The sequence below is a fragment of the Martes martes genome (assembly GCF_963455335.1).
Source record: "Martes martes genome assembly, chromosome: 5".
In the NCBI taxonomy this organism is placed as follows: domain Eukaryota; kingdom Metazoa; phylum Chordata; class Mammalia; order Carnivora; family Mustelidae; genus Martes; species Martes martes.
Window position 1 is genome coordinate 78978040 of NC_137892.1, and position 22798 is coordinate 79000837.

The 22798-nt window shown below is 37.5% G+C and overlaps 1 long non-coding RNA gene across 2 annotated transcripts in view; it reads right to left on the reverse strand.

The window, feature by feature from the left end:
• The window catches only part of LOC308343089, a 213907-nt gene that overhangs the window by 131153 nt on the left and 59956 nt on the right, over positions 1-22798 (reverse strand). For both annotated transcript variants that reach the window (XR_013966846.1, XR_013966847.1), the window contains exon 2: positions 10936-11112. This is a non-coding gene — a long non-coding RNA (uncharacterized lncRNA). The remainder of the gene's footprint in view (positions 1-10935; positions 11113-22798) is intronic.

Genomic DNA, 22798 nt, shown 5'->3' on the forward strand with positions numbered 1-22798 from the left:
GAGAGAAAAGCAGACTCCCCGCTGAGCAGGGAGCATTTTGCAGGGCTTGATCACATGACCCTGAGATCATAACCTAAGCTGAAACCAAGAGTCCAAAACTCAACTGACTGAGCCACCCAGCTGCCCCTCAGCTTCACTGATTACATAGTTTCTCCTTTCCCTACTAATATATTAAGTCATATTTTTCATTTCTGAGTTATATATATGCACGGATCTTTGGGTATCTGTCCCATTGCACTGCTCAGTTTGTCTACACCGGTACGAGTCACAAAGTCTAATCACTCAGTTTCATAAGTTTTGAAAAACTGAAATAGAATTTGTTCCTCCTCCTCCATTTTCTCCTTTAAGAGTGTCTAAGCTAATTTGAGCCTTTTGTATTTCAGTACAGATGAATCAGTTTTTCAAGTTCCACTCCCCCCCAAAAAGTGATTTTTTTTTTCTAGATCACATTGATTCTCATGTCAATTTGGAGATCTTTAAAATCTTGATGCACTTGAGTTTTTTTTAATCCATGAATGGGAGCTACTACTTCACTTGCTTAGGTCTTTTTAATAATGTTCAGGAAAAGAATTATAATTTTCTGCATATAGGTATTTCATATCTTCTGTTCAACATTAAGTATTTATAATTTTAGATAGTGATATTTGTTTTATGAATCATGCTTTTAAAATTACATGTTCAGGTTGTTTGTTACTGGTACCCAGGAATGCAACTGACCTGAAGTTTCAAAAACTCGTTCTATGTCTTCTTTTCTTACTAAATTCTCATTATTTATAGTATTCATATTGTTCTATTAATTTACCTATGGATTTACACACAGAAAATTATAGCATTTACTTCTCTGGCCTTATTGGATTGGTTAGAACTTCCTGTGAGATGTTGACTGTAACTGGTAATAGTTGCCATTCTCTTTTTTATTACTGATTATAAAGGAAGTGCCTCTGATGTTTCCTTATATAGAGTGAGGTTTATTCTAAGTTTTCTGCAGATACATACTATCAGTTTAACAAAATTCTCTTAGCTTACTAACTTCTTTTTGAATTAAGAATAGGTATTGAATTTTTTAAAGTTCCTTTTTGCTCCATTTATTTAAAGGAACATATTTTTTCCTTTACTTTTTCAATAGCTTGAATAATATTTATAGATTTTCTAAAAACCACCTTTTTTACGCATAACATAGTTTTAACCTATATATCAAGTATTTTCCTTTTATGTGCTGTTGAATTCCATTTGTAAATATTTTGTTTAGGATTTTTGCTCCTCTATGAATGAGAAACTAGGTACTGTAATTTTCTTTCTCAAGAAACCTTAACTTTTTGTACCAAGATTAAACTGACCTTGTGCAATCAGCCAGGGATTCTTTTCTCATTCTTTGTTCTCCAGAAAATTTACTCAAACATAGAGTATGTTCTTTAAACATTTGGTGGAACTTACCTATAAAACTTTTGGAGCCTTATTTTTCTATCTGTAAGTATGTTTCATTACTGGTTCAACTTTTTAATAGTTGTAGGAATATTTACATTTTTATTTCTTCTTTTTTCCCCTTTTTTCAGTTTTTTTCATTATTTAAAAATTTAAATTCAATTAATTAACATATATTGTATTATTGGTTTCAGAGGTAGAGGTCAGTGACTTATCAGTCTCATATAACATATAGTGTTTGGTACATCACGTGCCCGCCTTAATGTCCATCACCCAGTTACCCCATCCTCCCACCCCTCTTGCCTCCAACAACCTTCAGTATGTTTCCTATGATTAAGAGTCTCTTATAGTTTGTCTCCCTCTCTGGTTTCGTCTTACTTTTTCCTCTCTTTCCCTATAGCCCTCAGTTTTTTTTTTCTTTTTTCTTTTCTTAAATTCCACAGATCAGGGAGATCATATGATAATTGTCTTTCTCTGACTGACTTATTTTGTTTAGCATAATCCCTTTAGTTCCTTCCACATTGTTGCAAATGGCAAAATTTCATTTTTTGATAGCTGCATAGTATTCCGTTGTATATATATGTGTGTATATATACATATATATGTATATATGTATATATACCATATCTCTTTATCCATTCATCTGTTGATGGACATCTGGGTTCTTTCCATAGTTTGGCTATTGTAGGCACTGCTGCTATAAATATTGGGGTGCAGGTGTCCCTTTGGGTCATAACATTTTATCTTTGGGGAAAACACCCAGTAGTGCAATTGCTGGGTTGAAGAGTAACTCCATTTTCAACTTTTTCAGGAACCTCCATGCTGTTTTCCAGAGTGTCTGTGCCAGCTTGTATTCCCACCAACAGTGTAGGAGGGTTCCCCTTTCTCTTCATCCTTGCCAACATCTGTTGTTTCCTGACTTGTTAATTTTAGCCATTTGGATGTCTTCTTTGAAGAAATGTCTATACGTTTCTTTTGCCCATTTCTTGATTGGATTTTTGTTCTTTGGTTGCTGAGTTTGGTAAGTTCTTTATAGATTTTGGATACTAGCCCCTTACCTGATATGTCATTTGAGAATATCTTCTCCCATTCTGTCAGTTGTCTTTTGGTTTTGTTGATGGTTTCCTTTGCTGTGCAAAAGCTTTTGATCTTGATGAAGTCCCAAGAGTTCATTTTTGCCCTTGTTTCCCTTGCCTTTGACAACATTTCTAGGAAGAAGTTGCTGCAGCTGAGGTTGAAGAGGTTGCTGCCTATGTTCTCCTCAAGGATTTTGATGGATTGCTGTCTCAATTGAGGTCTTTTATCTGTTTCGAGTCTATTTTTGTGTGTGGTGTAAGGAAATGGTCCAGTTATTTCTTCTTGAAATTCTCTTGACAAGTTGTAATTTTTCTAGATTTTTTTGTCTTGGTTAAATTTTATAACTTACTGGCATGAAATTGTTGATGATCTCATATATTTAAAATCTTGCCCCATCTTTTGTCATATCTCCTTTACTATCCAGTATGTTATTTATTTATGACTTTTTTTTCTCCCTTTCTCCTTTCTGGTCAATCTCACAGAAAGTTTACTTAGAATAGAACTTAGCTTTCTTGTTGCTTCATATTGTACCTTATATTCTATTTCAATGATAACTGCTCATATCTATATTATATCTTCTTGCTGTTCTTGGGTATATGTTCTTGGAAAAAACTCATGACTTTTCACTCTTTTTTCTTTTGTATTATAATCATTCAAAGCTAAAGAGATCTCAAAATGCTGCTTTTTTGGTTTCCTACAAGTCTTAACAAGTAGACTTTGGTTGCCCTTCAGATTTAGACTTTCTGTGTTTTTGTTAACACCCACTAACATTCCTTCTTTGACCTGTGCATTAAATAGAAATGTGTTTTCCAATTTCTCAATATTCTTCATTTGCCTTTCTGTTATTACTTCTTAATTGCCCTTCATCAGAGAGCTGTTCTGTGGGATACCTATTCTTTGAAATGTGTTAAGACTTGCTTTATGGCCTTGTTCACAGTAAAAAAAAATATTCTGCATGTCCTTGAGCAGGACAAGTATTTTCTAACTCTTGGATGCTGTTCTGTACAGTTATTAGATCAAGCTTGTCAGATGTGTTCTATTTTTTATTTTTATTGATTTTTTTCCCTGCTTGCTACCAATAATAATTGAGAGAGCTGTTTTGCAATTTCTCATTATGTTGATTGAGTTGTCGAAATTTAAGTGGTTTGAACAGTTTTTACTGTCTACAATTTAAGGCTATTTTGTGACAGCTGTCTTGTTTAGACTGGTCATAGTTTCCCAGTGAATTAAGCCTTTTATCATGTATAGTCATTCTCTAGATCCCAAAGATTCTCTTCATTCTTAAAAGATATTTGGTCTATGAATAATATACCTACTCGAGCTTACTTTTGTTTATTATTGGCTTAATGTATCTTTCTTTCTTTTTTTATTTGACAGAGAGAGAGATCACAAGTAGGCAGAGAGGCAGGGGGGGCTGGGGGGTGGGGTGGATGCAAGCTCTCTGCTGAGCAGAGAGCCCTATGTGGGGCTCCATCCCAGGACCCCAGTATCATGACCTGAGCTGAAGGCAGAGGCTTTAATCCACTGAGCCACCCAGGCATCCCTTAATGTATCTTTCTTATCTTTACACTTTGTCCTGGTAGTTTTCTTACTCTTTAGGAACATTTCCTATAAATAACACCTAACTGGATTAAAAATAACCCTATTTAATAATCTTTTACTTGGTGAGTTTATGTTTTTATATATGCTATGTTTATATATGTTGTATTTATAGAGATGGTTATATCATTGGTCATTTTTTATTTATAATTATTGCAATTATTGGAAAACCCGAATTTTTTAATGCCATCTTACATTTCAATTTTTGTTTGTTTTGCTTTTCCTAGGTTCCTATCTCCTTTGAAGCATTCATTTTTAAAATTAGATACTTCAGAGGGGCACCTGGGTGGCTCAGTGGATTGGGCTGCTGCCTTCGGCTCGGGTCATGGTCTCAGGGTCCTGGGATGGAGCTCCACATCGGGCTCTCTGCTCAGTGGGGAGCCCGCTTCCCCCTCTCTCTCTGCCTGACTCTCTGCCTGCTTGTGATCTCTCTTTCTGTCAAATAAATAAATAAAATCTTTAAAAAAAATTAGATACTTCAGTTTCATATTTTACTCTAAAAACTTTCTTCAAATGTTGATAATTCTCATTTTACCTCTCCATTTTTAAAATTCCAACCTTTCTATTTTCATTTCTAAAAGTCCATATGAGTGTTTTGTGTGTGTTCATTTGGAAGGTTTCCTGTTATTTACTCATTTTTGTAACTGTATCTTTTATTTCTTCTACTGTAGGATATACAGCCATTCTATATGCTGTGTCTGACAATTGTAGTATTTGCAGTCCTTGCAGGCTGGACATAGAAGCTGTATCTTCCTTTTGCTGACTCTCCCTCCTTGGGGCTTGCCTTCCTGTGTTTCTGATAATCTTGGTCAACCTCTGGATCTTATTCTGAGGTAGTTCTTAAGAATACTTAAGGGGGGTTTGTTTCCTTCTTTGCAGGTAGCTAGTATGTATCCCTCTAGTAAATTCCAGTTTAGATCAGGAGTGCTAGATTCTAATTCTCCAACTCCTAGCTCTTGCAAGGTTCATTATCAGATAGTAGTGTTGTGATAGTGGTCCACCCCAGGGCAACACCAATCTCTGAGATTCCTGGTGCTCCCGTTACCATGGCTCCCAGCTGTTCCAACTTCCCCTTGCTGTGACTTCAGCATCCTATGCTCGCTACTTAGCTTTGGGTCTCCTATCTTTGGTTTTTAGATGCTCTACTTCAGGTTAACTTCCTCCAAAGTCTTGGTTCCTCGCATCCAGGAGCAGGCATTGAGTACTCTGGACCCCACTCACAGTAGTTTGTTCATTCCAGGCAGAGGAGGGTTTTCTGGAGACATCTCTTATATTGTGAGACAGCAATGATTGCCGAAAGTCTATCCTACTCACAATCTAGTTGTTGCAAAAGCAGCATCCCTTGGAACACCTACTCACTCATGATACTGAAAGCAGAAGTGTCTGGGGAAGTCTCCATTTCTGTGAGTCCTTACCCTTCAGAAGAGAAGCCATTGAACACAATGCCCCCCTTTTCTTGAGACGAGGAATCAGGCAAACACTAGAGTCCCATAAGCAAACAAATCCAAGCCAATCTCTGAAGAGGAAGTTAGAGGCACAAGGAATCAGAAGCCATATGGAATGGATAGCATACATGGCATCAGAAATCTCTAGGACTCAGAGATGACAGTGCCAGGGACATAGAGAATATATCCAACAACTGAGGGCAATTATATCAGGGGAATAAACTGAGAGCCTCTGCTGGGATGGTTCTGTAATGTATTTTGGTCATGGTTTCTGAGTGTGTAGCTTCTAACTGGGTTCTCCTCTAGACTCTCTAAGAAATCCTTATGCAACCTAACACTCTTTCATAAATGTCATTCTTAGGGCTGGTTTCTGTTTTTTACAACTAAGGCCCTTTCAGATACAATAATGTAATACCTGTTTAGACCCTCTGCTCCAGCAATGATACAACAAAGTAATGGCTAAGTTCACACCGGGCATTTCCTTCACCTTGAAGCCATCTGGACCTTTTTCTTAAAGATAAAGAATGAGGGCAGGCCTGGCCAAAGGAAATAGAAAGTGCCATTCAGAGGGAGGAAAATCCATCAATAATGACCTTCTCTTTTCCTCCTTTATCTCAAGAATACACTATGATAATTATGATATTTAAAAGTCTTCTGTGAGGGCACCTGTGTGGGCCAGTCAGTTAAGGGTCCAACTCTTGGTTTCTGCTCAGGTCATGATCTAGCCTCTCACTGGCTCCATGCTCAGTGGGGTGTCTGCTTGAAGATTCTCTCCCTCTGCCCCTCCCCGCCACTTACTCTCTCTCTCCCTCAAATAAATAAATATACTTTTAAAAATTAAAAAAAATAAGAGTTTTCTATGATAATTATCTTAATGGAGTGAAAGAGTAATTGTACAGAATAGCAGTAGGCCCTGTACCTAGTTGACACCAGGAAGCTGAAAATTAATTTCAATAATATGGTATAAATTTCCACCTTAATGCCTAATGACAAAACATTAACCCCTTGTAACAATAAACATTTGGGATCAGTCAAATATTCAGTTTTTAAATAACTATTTGAGAATCAGAAAACATTCAACTAGTTATTTTCAAAATTGTTTTGATTATATTATATGTGCTTTTTCCTTTGTTTTATATTATTATATATAATATTTTATATTGTTTGTATTATTATATTATTATTTTTCTTTACAAACTTGAAAGGGTCCTAGAAAGTATTTGATCAACCCCATCCCTACTGTGGACTCAGAAAGGTCAAATGACTGGCTCCAATGTCAACATTCGGAGCCTCAAAGTATTATGAGCAATCCCACCTAATTTATTGCCTTCTAACTAAAAAAACCAGCATGTTTATATTTATTTTGTTTCCATTTCTCAAATGAACTGTTCCCATTTAAAAACAAATAATATAAATTAGTAATTTAAAAAATCATCCTGATATTGTTTCAGGAAACATGAGAACAAGGGAAGAGTTGTACAGAGGCTGATCAGTTCTCTTATACTTTCATTCATCTTGCCTAATAATCTTCTTAATTGTGGAAAATACTTTAAATGATTTTAATTTATATTGTTCCTCAGAGTACCACCTTATTGCTTCTGCAGTCTCTCCTTTCTCAGAAGCCATTGAACATCAGGCTTGTTGGGTCACACACACAGTTAGAAAAGTGATGTTCATTTGCTCATAATACCTGTGTTCCAGCCAATCTCACAGAATTGAGACAAAGCTAAAAAAAAAAATTGTTCTCTAAAATTTCAAAAAATCCAGTGGTACATAGTTCAGTAAACATTTCATTTGATAGTCTAAAGCACTGAAAGTTTTACTGAGGAGCTTTACAAAATTTTATAAAAGACAAGAGTTATGGGGGCGCCTGGGTGGCTCAGTGGATTAAAGCCTCTGCCTTCAGCTCAGGTCATGATCCCAGAGTCCTGGGATCGAGCCCTACATCGGGCTCTCTGCTCAGCAGGGAGCCTGCTTTCTCCTCTCTTTCTGCCTGTTTCTCTGTCTACTTGTGATCTCCGTCTGTCAAATAAATAAATAAAATCTTAAAAAAAAAAAAAGACAAGAGTTATGGATTATTGAGTGACCTCTATCTGTTTTGGGTACAGTGAATACAAGTGTAATATAACAAGATATTGTAATTCTGAACATTTTCTATTTTACCTGAAAGAATTAGTTAAGTAAAATAATACTGCACATGAAACTATAGCAAGACATGTTTAATTCTGTGAAGAAAATTATGTTTTAAGGCTATTTTGCTTATTAGTTGCTTAAGGGTGACACTTCCAATTTTAATTGCATTTTAAATATATTTTAAAACTTCAACAAAATGACTTAATAAATTCTAATTCTTGTTGTATACCTGGAAATAAAATTATTTTATAAATTATTTTTTAAAATACGGACCACTTTCTCTTAGAGTTATCTATTATGCAGATAACTAAGTAATATATTCTGAAAATTTAATTTCGAACAGAATTATGTGAATCAGGTTTTATTCTCTCCTTTATAGTTCTCTCCCTTTAAAAATTTTTTTATTTTATTTTATTTTTTTAGTTCTCCCCCTTTTTTGAGCCTCTTACTAAATTTGGACAAAAGTTTTGATCGGCTGTTAAGCTCTCTTTAAAAGCTATTTCTTAAAAGATTTATTTGAGAGAGACAGAACAAGTGCATGAGGATGGGAAGTGGTGTGGGTGGTGGGGGTGATGGGGGAGGTGAGAGAGATAGGGGTAGGTGGGGGAGATGGGAGAGGTGGGGGAGGTGAGGGACCTGAGCAGAAAGAGAAGACTCCCTGATGAGGGGCTCGATCACAGGACCCTGAGATCATGACCTCTGCCAAAGGCAGTTGCTTAACTGATTGAGCCACCCAGGCATCCCACCTTTAACAACTATTTTTCAGTAAGGTTACTATACTGAGAGTAAGCAGGAATTATCCAAACCCGCAAATACAATATACATAACTAAACTTCCAAATTTTCAAATGTCATAAGATTTCTTGTTTTCCACTCTTGGGTTTTTCATCAATATAGAATTAAATGTCTATACTGCCTAGAGTAATTTGTACTTTCAATGCCATTCTGATCAAAATTCCACAGGCATTTTTCAAAGAGCTGGAGCAAACAATCCTAAAATTTGTATGGAATCAAAAGAGAACCCGAGTTGCTAAGGAAATGTTGAAAAAGAAAAACAAAACTGGGGGCATCATGTTGCCCAATTTGAAGCTTTACTACAAAGTTGTGATCACCAAGACAGCATGGTACTGGCATAAAAACAGACACATAGACCAATGGAACAGAGTAGAGAGCCCAGATATGGACCCTCAACTCTATGGTCAAATAATCTTCAACAAAGCAGGAAAAAATATACAGTGGAAAAAAGACAGTGTCTTCAATAAATGGTGCTGGGAAAATTGGACAGCTATGTGTAGAAGAATGAAACTTGACCATTCTCTTACACCATACACAAAGATAAACTCAAAATGGATAAAAGACTGCAACGTGAGGCAGGAATCCATCAGAATCCTAGAGGAGAACAGGCAGTAGTCTCTTCGACATCGGCCACAGCAACTTCTTTTGAGATATGTCTCCAAAGGCAAAGGAAACAAAAGCAAAAATGAATTTTGCGGACTTCATCAAGATCAAAAGCTTCTGCACAGCAAAGGAAACAGTCAACAAAACAAAGAGGCATGTAATGGAAGAAGATATTTGCAAATGACACTACAGACAAAGGGCTGATATCCAGGATCTATAAAGAACTCCTCAAACTCAACACACACAAAACAGATAATCATGTCAAAAAATGGGCAGAAGACATGAACAGACACAATGAAGACATACATATTGGTTAACAGACACATGAAAAAATGTTCATCATTACTAGCCATCAGGGAGATTCAAATCAAAACCACATTGAGATACCACTTTATGCCAGTTAGAATGGCCAAAATTAGCAAGACAGGAAACAACATGTGTTGGAGAGGATGTGGAGAAAGGGGAACCCTCTTACACTGTTGGTGGGAATGCAAGTTGGTGCAGCCACTTTGGAGAACAGTGTGGAGATTCCTTAAGAAATTAAAAATAGAGCTTCCCTATGACCCTGCAATTGCACTACTGGGTATTTACCCCAAAGATACAGATGTAGTGAAAAGAGGGGCCATCTGTACCCCAATGTTCATAGCACCAATGGCCACAGTCACCAAACTGTGGAAAGAACCAAGATGCCCTTCAACGGAGGAATGAATAAGAAAGATGTGGTCCATATATACAATGGAGTATTATGCCTCCATCAGAAAGGATGAATACCCAACTTTTGTATCAACATGGATGGGACTGGAAGAGATTATGCTGAGTGAAATAAGTCAAGCAGAGAGAGTCAATTATCATATGGTTTGGCTTTTTTGTGGAGCATAAGAAATAACATGGAGGACAAGGGGAAATGGAGAGGAGAAGGGAGTTGGGGGAAATTGGAGGGGAAGACGAACCATGAGAGACTGTGGACTCTGAAGAACAATCTGAGGGTTTTGGAGGGGCAGGGGGTGGGAAGTTGGGTGAGCCTGGTGGTAGGTATTATGGAGGGCACGTATTGCATGAAGCCTGGGTATGGTGCATAAACAATGAATTCTGGAACACTGAAAAGAAATTAGAAAGATAAATAAAAATTAAAAAAAAATTAGAATTATTTTCTTATGTTACAGTATCAGTTTTCTTGGACTTCTTTCACAGAAATAATATTGTTTTTAGGTTTTGAGGCTTCCATTATTTTCCAGCAATTTGATAAGGAACAATGCTTCACATGAGATCAGTGGAGTTTGTTTTTTAAAAAATGAAAATATCTTTATATATAATTATAAAAAAATTTATTGTGGGAAGTTTTGGAAGCAGAAGGCAGGTTTAAAGAATAATATAAAATCTCTAGTTTTGCCACTCAAAAATTAAAATAACCATAGTTCATGCTTGTTTTCTTTCTAATATTTATGTTATATATGAAAAGAATATATGTATGTTCCTATATATCCTTTAATACTATTATGGTCATATGAGTATATGTAAATATACATATATACCTTTCCATCTATGCTACTAGGATTGCATATATGTTTCTGAAATTTTTGCACTTAACCTATACTTTTGGCATTCATATTATTAAATATTTTATTAAAGCAGGATTTCAGGGGTTGCAATGAATTCTGGACTATCGTTATTTCACAATTTATTTGGTCATTTTCTTATTGCTGGACATTTATGTCTTCAATTTGTGACTCTTTGAAGTCATACTGTGATGGATAACTTTGCCTACTCTTAAAATTTCCCGAACAAGGAATCAGTGAAGCAAAGCGTATGAATCATTTAAAGACTATTGATATATTGCTAAATTGCTATTGAGAAAGGTTTACCTTGTAACGTAGCATGTTGTTATTAGGGTAGCTCCCATGACACGCTAGGCAGGTGAGACGCTGGACCGAAACATCACAAACATGCCTCCTTACTGTTGATGAATTATTCTTTTTGGTCTTGATATGTCCCATGAATGGGCTGGTTCATCCCCAAGTAGAGGCAAGAGCTTTCAATACCTAGCTTGCAGAAAGAATAAAAACACTTATTTAGGGAGAAAAAGATTCCATTTCAACCACAATAAATGTTATATGAATATGTGGCATTGTAAGTCTTCCTACTTTTCTTGTTGGTATTTCAGTGTGTGCTTCTCAGCAGAGTAAAGACTTCACAAAACTTAATTTTCTCTATTTAGTTGTGGGAGTGACAGTAACACACAATGCTGAAGATCAACTAAAAGCATGAAATTATGTCCAGATTCCAAGTTGTGGCTTCTGAAATCTTATTTTGCTAGGCCCACAGAGAGGGTTAATTACTAATAAGTAAATATGTTGGCAATAAATAATGAGAAACACATGCAACATAGCAACAAAGGGAACATAGATTTTTTTAGTGGGCTGTTTTCAATAAAATCTTACAATCTTGTTCTGTATGTTTTCGATAAGTTTTGCCTAAGATGAAAACATGTATTCAGCACTACTGACATCAGACTTTTGAAACACAGCTGCAGGCATGGTATTGTTTATAATTTCAATGAAACCTAAAATACATTTCCTTTCTGTTAAGGAAGATGGTGAGTGACAAGGGTAGGTTGGGATTTCACTCTCCGGTTGCCCAGATTTCTCTGGGTTCTCTCAAGATTGCCAGATAAACTGCGAGTGTGTGTGAGTGTATGTGTGTGAGGAAGGGAAACAGGAATTCCTTTCGGAAGAGTGACAATCAGTCTTGGCCTAACACTAGTTCAGAGCAGATGTTCCTAGCAGAAACCGGTGGAAGAAGATTATCAACACTGTCTGGTTGCCAGAAATCAGGCTCGCATTTCTTTCTGCCTTATTTTCAAAACGCAGATCCTGTTTAAGAAGAAAAGGAACAATACCCCGACTCCCAACTTCTCTCAACTCCTCTTCCTCCCACCCTATCACTTAGTGAAGAGAAACATAAGCCACCTTATTTTTATTATGCCTGAAATTTTCATTTAGGTGAACTGAGTCTACTTTAAATCTACTATAATATCTTCACAACCACAGTGAATTTTGGAAATCTAATCAAAACTCTGAAAGGTAAGGGATGCCACAAAATTCCTTCAGATTTCCATACTACGACTAGATATTTAGTCCCAATCTAACTGACATGAAAATTCCTTATAATAACAGTTCTTTATGGTTGGCCTCCTCATGGTTAATTTTGGTTTTATATTATACACATGTAGATCTTAAAATTAACAATATGCTGGTGTGGGCATGGGTTTCACTCTGTGATGAGTCCTTCCTTTTGAAAGATGTATTTTTTTAAAAATTTTTAATTTTTTTTTTATAAACATATAATGTATTTTTATCCCCAGGGGTACAGGTCTGTGAATCGCCAGGTTTACACACTTCACAGCACTCACCATAGCACATACCCTCCCCAATGTCCATAACCCCCCCCCATCCCCCCTCCCCCCAGCAACCCTCAGTTTGTTTTGTGAGATTGAGTCACTTATGGTTTATCTCCCTCCCGATCCCATCTTGTTTCATTTATTCTTCTCCTACCCCCCAACCCCCCATGTTGCATCTCCACTTCCTCATATCAGGGAGATCATGTGATAGTTGTCTGAAAGATGTATTTTTCTAATAAACCATCTCCTTACCTCCACAATCCTGGAATTGAAGTTACTTTGCTGTAAGAATGGATAACTTTATGCAGACTACATACTTTGGTTTTTATGACTTTATGGAAAAAAAATCATTAAAATTCATTTTCTGTTGCATGTATTTTTGATCTATGGAAGGATTTAATCTACATATCTACAGCTCCAGTAATCACATACCTCCTTTTCTACACAGGGGAGGAGCAAGGACCTTGAAATTACAGTGCAGTTTACTAAAACAAATATGCATTTTGTTTTTCTATTGTTAAATCACCTCATTGTTTGAAAATTTAGACTGTCATTTTATATCCTACTATAAAAAGTTGCAAGAAAATGTTTTGCTTCCCTTTTTAGCCACGAGGAAAATGATGGTATTCTCGGTAGAATAACAGTAGTTTTACAGAAGAGCTCAGCACAGAATTCTAATGCTCACTAACTTCTTTTTCATAGCCTTTTTTTTTTTTTTGCAACTCTCACTATATTGTGAACACATTTATACTCATTTTGGCAAATATGCTTCAGCTGTATTTCTGTCCATCCTGAGGAATTAAGTTAAAGTTTTAGGATTCTCAAAGAAGGAAAAGTAGGAGTTGTCTTTAGGATAATATGTGAAAAGGATTATTTATTAAAAAAGCAAAAACAAAAACAAAAAAATCCACCCAACTTGACAGCATTCTGGCCTTAACATTATGTAGCATTTTGAGGCATTGGACTTCATCAAAGTTAGAAGCATGTTGTTTTCTGATGTTCTTAAGAGAGATGTGAGAGTATGACAGTTTCAGAAATGGAAATGGGCTGTCTCTTTCTCAGATTTTCCATGTGTTGCTCCCACCGATGAGCCAACAACAATGTCTGCTGATTTCCCAATGGAGGAATAATGAGAGGTAGCACAACATGTGTGTAAGATAGTGGTGAATATTCTATGGCTTATAAACCTTGACACCACAGTCATATGCTTCAGAGCAAAGAAGACTTTCTCTTCTGTGCATTTGGATTATTGTGCACCATATACTGTCAATCTAAATAAAACACCTTTCAAACCTTAGTGAGAAATAAAGCCAGACTTTCAGTAAGAAATGGTCTCTATCTGTGTTTTCCCCAGGTCTTGACTCTAGGTTGATCTTGATCTTTACTTGAATATGAATCAATGAAAGAATCAACCAATCAAATAACAATCAACCATGGCTACACTAATCACTTTCTTTTTGTTTCTTTGGCTAGTTGACTAAAAAGGAGAAAATGCAGTGTTTAGATGATGAGAAATTAGTTTAAGAAAGGATAGAAAATGTATGAAATATGTTTTAAGGTGATAATTACATACAGTTAAGCTACCTTTGGAAATTGCCATAAATTAATCATAGAGAAGTTATAAGTATTAAAATCACATTAAATGAAGAAAGGTGCTTAAAAGTATGAAGCAAGAGGGAACAAGAGGGGAAGATTGCTATTCTTCATGTGTTCAGGGGTTAGAATGGCTAACTGAATGCCTCACAATATTAACGTTATTTATTTCAAAAATGATTTTCTTGGGGCGCCTGGGTGGCTCAGTGGGTTAGGGCCTCTGCTTTCGGCTCAGGTCATGATCCCAGGGTCCTTGGATCGAGTCCCACATCAGGCTCTCTGCTCAGCAGCGAGCCTGCTTCCCTTCCTCTCTCTCTGCCTGCCTCTCTGCCTACCTGTGATCTCTGTCTGTCAAATTAAATAAAATCTTAAAAAAAAAATGATTTTTTCACAGCATGTACACTTGAGTTTGTGTAAATGAAATGTGTGCATAGTTTCTTTTTAATTATATCAGCATATCTTTCAGCACTGTTTCTCAACTCCTCCAGCTCTGAATTCAGAACCATGCATTCTGGATTGTAGCTTACCTCTAATTATTTCATTTGGTTAATTTTCTTTTTTCATCTAGATTATAAATTTCTTTTAAGAAAAGTCTGTGTCCTATGTTTCTGTATCACCCAATGTTGGGCCCTCAGTAGGTAGTTTCTGCCCCCAAAATGCTGTTTTATGGGCAGATTAACCCTCAAATATTTGGTGGCATTCAAAAGATCTACTATTAAAGAAGGAAACAGGGGCACCTGGGTGGCTAAGTTGGTTAGGCAACTGCCTTTGGCTCGGGTCATGATCCCAGGGTCCTGGGATTGAGTTCTACATTGGTCTCCCTACTCACTGGGGAGCCTGCTTCTCCCTCTGACCTCTCCACTCTTATGCTCGTGCTCTCTCTCTCTCTCTCTCAAATAAATAAATAAATAAAATCTTTAAAAAAAAATAAGGAAATACATTTTATTTGTCTTTTAGATAACTTCTGCTTTATCGGGATTCCATATTCTATTATTCCCTTTTCTCTCTCTTTCCTGTCGTCCCGCACTCTTCAAATCCCATAATCCCAGTTTTAGAGATTCATTCACTCAACAGATAAGTGGCTTCCAAGTGTTTGGAACTGTACAAAGCAATGGATGGAGAGACACAGTTAATTGCTTTTTATTCTTTCCAATGCATGTAATTGTTAAACAAAGGTCAGAGAAGTGTCTTTTTGCTTCTTATTTTAGACCTGCAGTATTCACGGAAAATGAATTAAAGCTTCTGTGAGATTCCATCGATATGCACCTAAATGCCTATGGGAAAATCAGAGGTCGTCATTGCACCTTTGATCACTGTGTGGGTGGGTAGAGACGGGAGGGTGGAAGTTGTTATGAGACATCCGGATCCACAAGGATGGAGAGTTGCCAAAAGCTTAACTGGGTTCCCGCAGAGGCCAAGGTGAGCAGGAAACAGGTTGCAGGAGTGACGCAGGGGAAGCCTGGTGGAGCTGCTAAACTCCCTCACTTGACACAGAGCTGCAGAATTAATGGCCAACACCATCAAGAGAGAGTTTTAATGACCTTGAGAGGCCCTCATAAGGTTAATGGGCTTCTCCTTTCCAGATTGGAACTGCCCTTAGTGGATAGAGTTGCCACCCACCCTAACAGGCTAAGGGTAGTAGAGTGTTGGTCCAGGAGAGTTTGAAGTTAAGCCAACAAAACTTCTGTTTTTTCTAATGACTGGCATTTTCTGCTATGAGGTGTGATTTTGGACATGCAAATACTTTGCAAATGAACAGATTTCACTATCAGGCTGCCCCATAAACAGATATTTTTCAATTCCATTGCTTAGAATTTTAAGGGGACATGCAATATTTATCTGTGTGTGACTCACCAGATTTGCTTTCTTTGGACTGGGAGAACCTAGAATTGAGAGGAAATGGAGAGAAAGGAGAAGGGAGGGGAGGGCAGGGGGTGGGGTGGGAGTAAAAAATGGACAGGAAGGGTAGCTGGAGAGATGTAAAGAAGACCAAGTGTGACAGTACAAGTTTAGTAAGAAAATCCATGTCAAGAACAATTTAATGGGATGCTGCCTGAGATAGAAGTGGCATTTTGACTTCCCTGGGCATCTATAAAATGTGAAATAGATGATTTTGTTATTAAGAATACTGTGATTTCAAGATTCCTTTAAAGTTAAAAGTCTTGGAGGGCGCCTTGGTGACTCAGGTGGTTAAGCATCTGCCTTTGGCTCTGGTCATGATCTCAGGGCCCTGGGATCTGTGTGGATTTCAAACTCTCATGGAAAGCCAGAGACATTGCCAAGGGAAAACATCTTCCCTGAACACAGCACCGACCAATATGCTCAAGCAAACACTGTGGTTAGCATGGTTTAATTCAAACGACACACATCTTTGCCAAATCTTGGCCAGAAACCAATATCCATGCTTTAATCTTTGCATTTAAAAAACATGTAACGCTAATTGACATTGATGTCTACTGAGGGTTTATTTCACTTGAGAATCTCAGATCATGGGATTTTTTTTATTACGTTACATTTACTTTAGTGACTTCAATAAATAAAATGAAGGATGAGAGAACTTATGGGATTGCTAAGCTTTCATTTACCTTCATTCATTCATTCACTCATTTAGTCATTCATTGAGTATCTTAATTCACTGTATGAGATGTTGAAAACTCAGTAAGGGGCCAATCTAGGCAGACTGCATAAAGTCTGAAGTGTGTAGGATACACTGCATTTAATCAAATCATCACTAACTTGGGAAGCATCTACTGAAGAATCTTGGCCTCTATTTGGAGCATGGGTGATTCTTACATTTCTATGCCTGCACTTTTTCAGAAGATGGCAAGTTTTGCTTAAGAACTATTTCATTTCTATTTTTCAGAAATTGACTTATTTGTAAATAGGCAGAAGAACCTCTCTTGGTACTTAAAATAGTACCATTTACTGATATGTTTTGAATAGGAGACAGTAGCCTGCCTATATCAATAACTCTGATACTGTAAAACAACTTGAATAAAACTACCCAAATCAGTTCAACTTGGGGCATGAATTTTCCCCCCCTCGGGACAGTCAAAGTCTACAATTCTGTGAATATGTCAGAATATTCTGAATGCCCTAATTACCACACAGCAACCCATACATTGATTGGGTCGTGTCATCATACGACTCTCCCCAATTTCAGTTTTGAAAACTTGGGCTACTTATAAAAAATTTCCAGACCTGAATAGAAACATCTCTTGCTGAAGTAGGTGGACTCTAAAGCAAAGAGTTCTAGATATGAGAAATTATGTTCCTTTAAAAAAAAACTCTGTGATCACTTCTCCCTTTATATGACTTTCTAATGTCATTTATTCTTCCATTCCCTTTTGTTCTTTCTTGGTGCTGTGTGACTAATGCAATTCAGATGGGCTTGTAGCCATGGAAACTATAGAAGCCAGAAATATAAGTCTATTCACTTGGGGGCATCTTTCCCATCAGCCATACCTGTCAGTTTCTTGGTTACTGATATGCTGAAATATACTTTATTAGAAATTTAAAATGGAAATCGTGATTATTTTTATTTTTATCAACTTCCTGCTTCATTTTTTAAAATGGAAAATAGTGGTGTTTTATGAATTATTAATGTCCCATGTTGCCTTGGGGTTCCTAAGGAGAAGGTGTCATATTCAGAGATAAATTCAGGTGGTGATATTCATGAAAATATTGAAAAACTGCACAAACCATATCCAATCAGAAAGCATTTGTTGAAACATTTGCTCCTGGGATACAGAGCTGACTTGAGAATATTTCATTCAATAAACACTCTATGTAAATTAAAGCACTTTGAAAAACATTCATGTGCAGGTGATCATTATCTTTAATGGCATTTGATAAAAAGAAATTCGCTACCAATCACTTTAAGAAAATGTTTTATCCTTCATGGAAACAAAAGGTGTACATATCAGATAGGAACTATTCTGTTCTTACTCCATTTTAATTAGTTTCTCCTCCCATCTTGGCCAATGACTTGGCTGCCTTTCTAAATGAACGTCGTTGTTCATTTCCGTGAAAATTTTGTTTGGTTTTCTGGTCCTTTTTTTTTTTTTTCTTTTTACTTTAATCTACAATTCCTTTCATTTGCTTTGATTTCTAGTTCACAGACTTACAGAATATTGGAACTGGAAGGTTCTCATAAAGGATCCAATTCAACACATGCATTTTACAGAGGAGACAAAGAGCTCCAGCCTCAAATGTAACAGCCTCCTCCGCATTTCCTCTTTGATCACAGGCAAGTCAAACGTCTTATGTCCCAGAATGAACTCTTATATTCCCCCAAACCTGCTCCTCCCACACTGTTTCCAATCAAATAAATGTCATGAACATATACTCAATTGCTCAGGCCAAAAATCCTGAGGCTGTTCATGACTCTTGTTTTTCCCTCTAAGTCTGACATCAAATCCATCAGCTGGGCTAAATTCCTGTCTCAGCTCCAAACATGGATGCCATCTTTAAAGACACCATCCCTGATTCCCAACCCCCAAGCCAATCTATGTCTTCATTAGCTCCTGCTTTTCTCTGTGGAGCTCTTCACCATCTGGAATTAGCACTGGGTATTGATTGGCTGAATCAGGATCACCACACTGTAATGTAAACTCCTTGAGGGCAGTGACTTTGCATGCCCTGTTGATCGCTGTATCCCTAACTGCAGAAGAGTGCTGATGCCCAGAATATGCTCAATAAATTATACATGAAAGATCAAACAACTGCATTAGTTGAATCACTGAGCAGCTATGTTGTATGACTATTTCACAGCAAATCTGGAAAGAGGACCTGAAGATTCTTTTCATTCTAATGCTTTCCTCACTATAATAAGCTGCCCCTCATTGTTTTGTTTTGTTCCTGCTTCTTTAATATTTTGCTCACAGTACATTTTGCTGTCAAATATAAACAGTAACCATGCATTTACAGAGTTAATGACTTTATGGAATGTTGCGGATTGTTCTTTTTGAATGCCACCTTAACTTCATAAGATCAAATGATACATTTTCCTCTTCATTGCAACCCTACATGACATCCCCTTTCCCTACAATATAAAACCTTTACAGTAGAAATAGTTCTGATACTGCAAACCAGTGTTATTTGTTCTGTATCCAGTCCACTGATGGATTTTTGGATGGAACTATAAGACGTTGCAAAAGAAAGGCTGTGTACTATCTGAGGCTTGGAGTTCTCTTCCATGTTTCTTCAAATTACTAGCAGAATTCAGTTCCTCATGTCACGGAACTGAGGTCCTTGTTGTCTTGCTAGCTGTTTCCTAGGGACCGCTTCCAGCTCTCAGGGACCACTTCTCTCTCCTCAGGCAGCTTACGGCATAGCTGTTTGGGAACTTGAAGCCACCAGAAGCACATCCTTTGACTTCTGCATCCAGCCAGAGAAATGCTCTTTTTGTAAGAGTTCGAGTGATTAGGTCAGGCCCACCTTAGATATTTTCCCTTTTGTCATATAACATAACAACCATGGGAGTGATGTCTCATTATATTTGTAAGTCATGCCCACATTCAAGATAATTATACAAAGCATGTACACCAGGGGTGGGACTCTTGGGCACCATCTTAGAATTCTACCTCAGACTGTATAATTTCCAGTAAGAGTCAGAATTGCTAGGGCTATAGACCGAAATAATAAATAAACACAATCAAACCTTTCCAAACTGGGTTGTTTCTCTTTCCCTCAGCATCTTTACTGAGATGCCATGTGAGAGGCTACTTGACATTAACAAGAATATTCCATGCACCCATTCGTTTGGAAAATTTGTAAGCTGGTAGTTTGTCTTTAGTTACATGATCTCTCAGAGCCCTTAATAATCATGTGGAATCTCTAACAAGAAACATTTCCTAAACGTATCTGACCAAGGGAAAGAGTTTCTTGCCAAAGCGTGGCTGATAGTTGTGATGGTTGTTTACTGTCAGGATTCTTCCTGACTAACCAAGTCTCCTTTCAGATTGGTGGGTGCCTGCTATCCCACTGTCCCAGAGTTGTCGTTCTCAACACCGTGTTCATACTGGAATCACCTAGGAGCTTTTAGAAATGACTAATGCCTACATCCCAACTCTAGATATTGGATGTATACATAAACTGAGGCACACACTTTAGTAATGTTTAGTAATGTTTTAATGCTTCCGGTGTTTAAGAATAATGGCCACATCGACACTTATCTAGGATTTTCTGTATATTAGCCATTACGCCTCATGGATTAATGGCTTTTTATTTAATCTTCCCTCAAATCCTATGAGTTCAGGATCGTCAGATCTATTTTACAGAAGAGAAGACCGAAGATCTGGGGAGTTAAGTAACTTGTCTCAGGTCTCAACAGGGTCAAAATGGGTGTGAACCTAGTTTAGCCTCCCTCCCAAACTCCTGCATTTATTTAATAATTCTGCTACACTACTTAGTAAATTGAGCTTTTGTCAAAAGAAGGTAATATAAAATCTGCAACAATCTTACAAGAGCTCCTCTCTCTCTGGACCTGTCGTTACATAATGACAGAGGAAGAAAAGCACCCTGACAGAATTTTGGCAATATGGTTCAGTGCAGCAAGAAATCCCAGCCTCAGTGAATGGAGAGCGTATAGCTAAGGCAGGATAAAGAGCCAAGAATGGGCAGGAACTGAACTTGCCCAGGATACATTTCCAGCTGGTTAAAGCCCGTTTCCTTTGACCACCCTGCTGAGCCAGAAAGCAGTCACTTTCTAAGCAAATTATATTAGTGCCTGCCAGGGAAAGCCAGCTAGTCCAGCAACTGTAAAAGGCACATCTGATCATTTCTGCCCATTCTGATGGAGATGTGGTTTAACTACTGGGCTCCAAGATACAGTAATATCAAGGGATCAAGGACAATTTCATTCATATTTATTGTGTTTTTTTTCACATGCCTTTTAGGAGACTTAGAACCTGCCCACATCACCAGCTTCAGGAAGCCAAGGCTGAGAGATTAATATTCATGCTTTGAAAGCACCTTTCTTTCAGACATCCTTTCGTGGACTTGCACACATCTCACCTCATTAACACATGCTATTTCTAGAAGATGGAGAGCCCTCAGACCTCCTAATAGGCAATGATAATAAAATCACAGAAGGTATTTGAGGATGATGGACCATCATGATGAGCAGAGAAAAAGCAGTCCTAATTCCATTTTCATTGTTTGCAATAGTTCACTGTGTTCCCTTGAGCAAATATGTAGAACTTAATTGCAGTTGTCTTCTACTTTGAAGAAATGTGGTGGAAAAGGTGGTCTCAATCTTAATCTTGGCTAAATTGAAAAAAGAAAAAAAATGGTGTTTGTGACCCAATTCAGATTCATAGACATTAGGGGTTTTTGAGGTTAAAGATTGTATCGGAACTGAGCTCCTATTCTCACAAAACTCAAAATCTAGGTAAAAACCAGGTAAATAAGTAGAGTTATCTGGGAGAATTTAATAAACTCTTATAAAAAAGGCAGATACAGAGTCCTCTGGGGAGTTGGTGGAGTTGATATTAAGGCTTTAAATTCTAAGCTCCACATCCACTTGAATGAGTAATTAACTTAATCTCAGATCAGCCCTCAAGTTTTATCAAATCAATAGGCTGTATTAAAATAAACATTTAGGAATGTAGTGAAGATAAACTAAAAGTAAGCTAATGAATGTGATAAGTGCTTTGGGAAGTAAGAAGCTCTTAAGTGCTGTGTGTTGCTGCAATTATTGATTCTTGGACCACAAGGGGAGGGATTCTGGGATGCTTCTGAAAAGAAGGGATAACACCCCACCGATTATTCTTCCAGTTTGTCTGAAAGTCAAATGCAATTGGGTGTTCTGTGTTTTATTTGGCAACACCACTTAGAGTTTACTTGGAATCCAGGATTGGGCAAGTCACCCAGCAAGAGTGAGCCAGGCTGGGTGCACTGGGGATTAGCTTGCTGTTCTTACCTTCCTACTTCTTCATACTTCTCACCCCCCAATCAGGTTAGTTTCTTTTTGAACAGCCAATATTGCTGACTCACGCTGGGCTTGCACTCCATTATTCTGAGCCAATCACAGGGCCAAAGTAGGCAAGAATGTATTTCATCAGTCTCAGAGAGGAGAGCTCAAAATGCCCTTGGAAAGTAGCCAGCACAGCTACCTGGGTCACCAAAACGTGTTACATTCCTAAGGAATTACTACAGCTCACTATGATTTCCATGTGAACTTGGGAAAGTCCCTCTGAAGGAATCCGACACTTTTAAACCAAACACAGGCTGGGTAAACTAGCTGTTACCCTATCTGTTACCTTATCTGAATTATTTACAAGCACATTTTGTTTCCGCCTGAAGCCTGTGATCCTGTTTGCTGTGTATTTTCCCTCCCTGAATGAAAGTACCAGTCACATCAGAAGGTTGGTCTTTTTGAGTGTGTGAGTTTTGTTTTAGTTGTGTTCGATTTGACTCTCCAAAGGAGAGCATGGTGTCAGTAACTGTTGGTTTTGTGGGAAGACCATGAGAAACAGAGAGGTTACCTCCTGTCTCTGTTGGAGTGGAGGGACTTCTGCTCAGGGAGCCATCTGTGGGACTCGTGCGCCTGGGAGGCCAGATTTGGGGGCTGATTATGAATGGCTAGGATACTGTTTTTATTTAGTTCAATTGATACAGAGCAATAAAAATAGCACTCCTAAAAATTCTTTTATGCATACTGTCAGTGTAAGAAAATGACAATTAACCCCATGAAAAATTTTATTATGTTTTTAACCTTGAGGCAACACTGA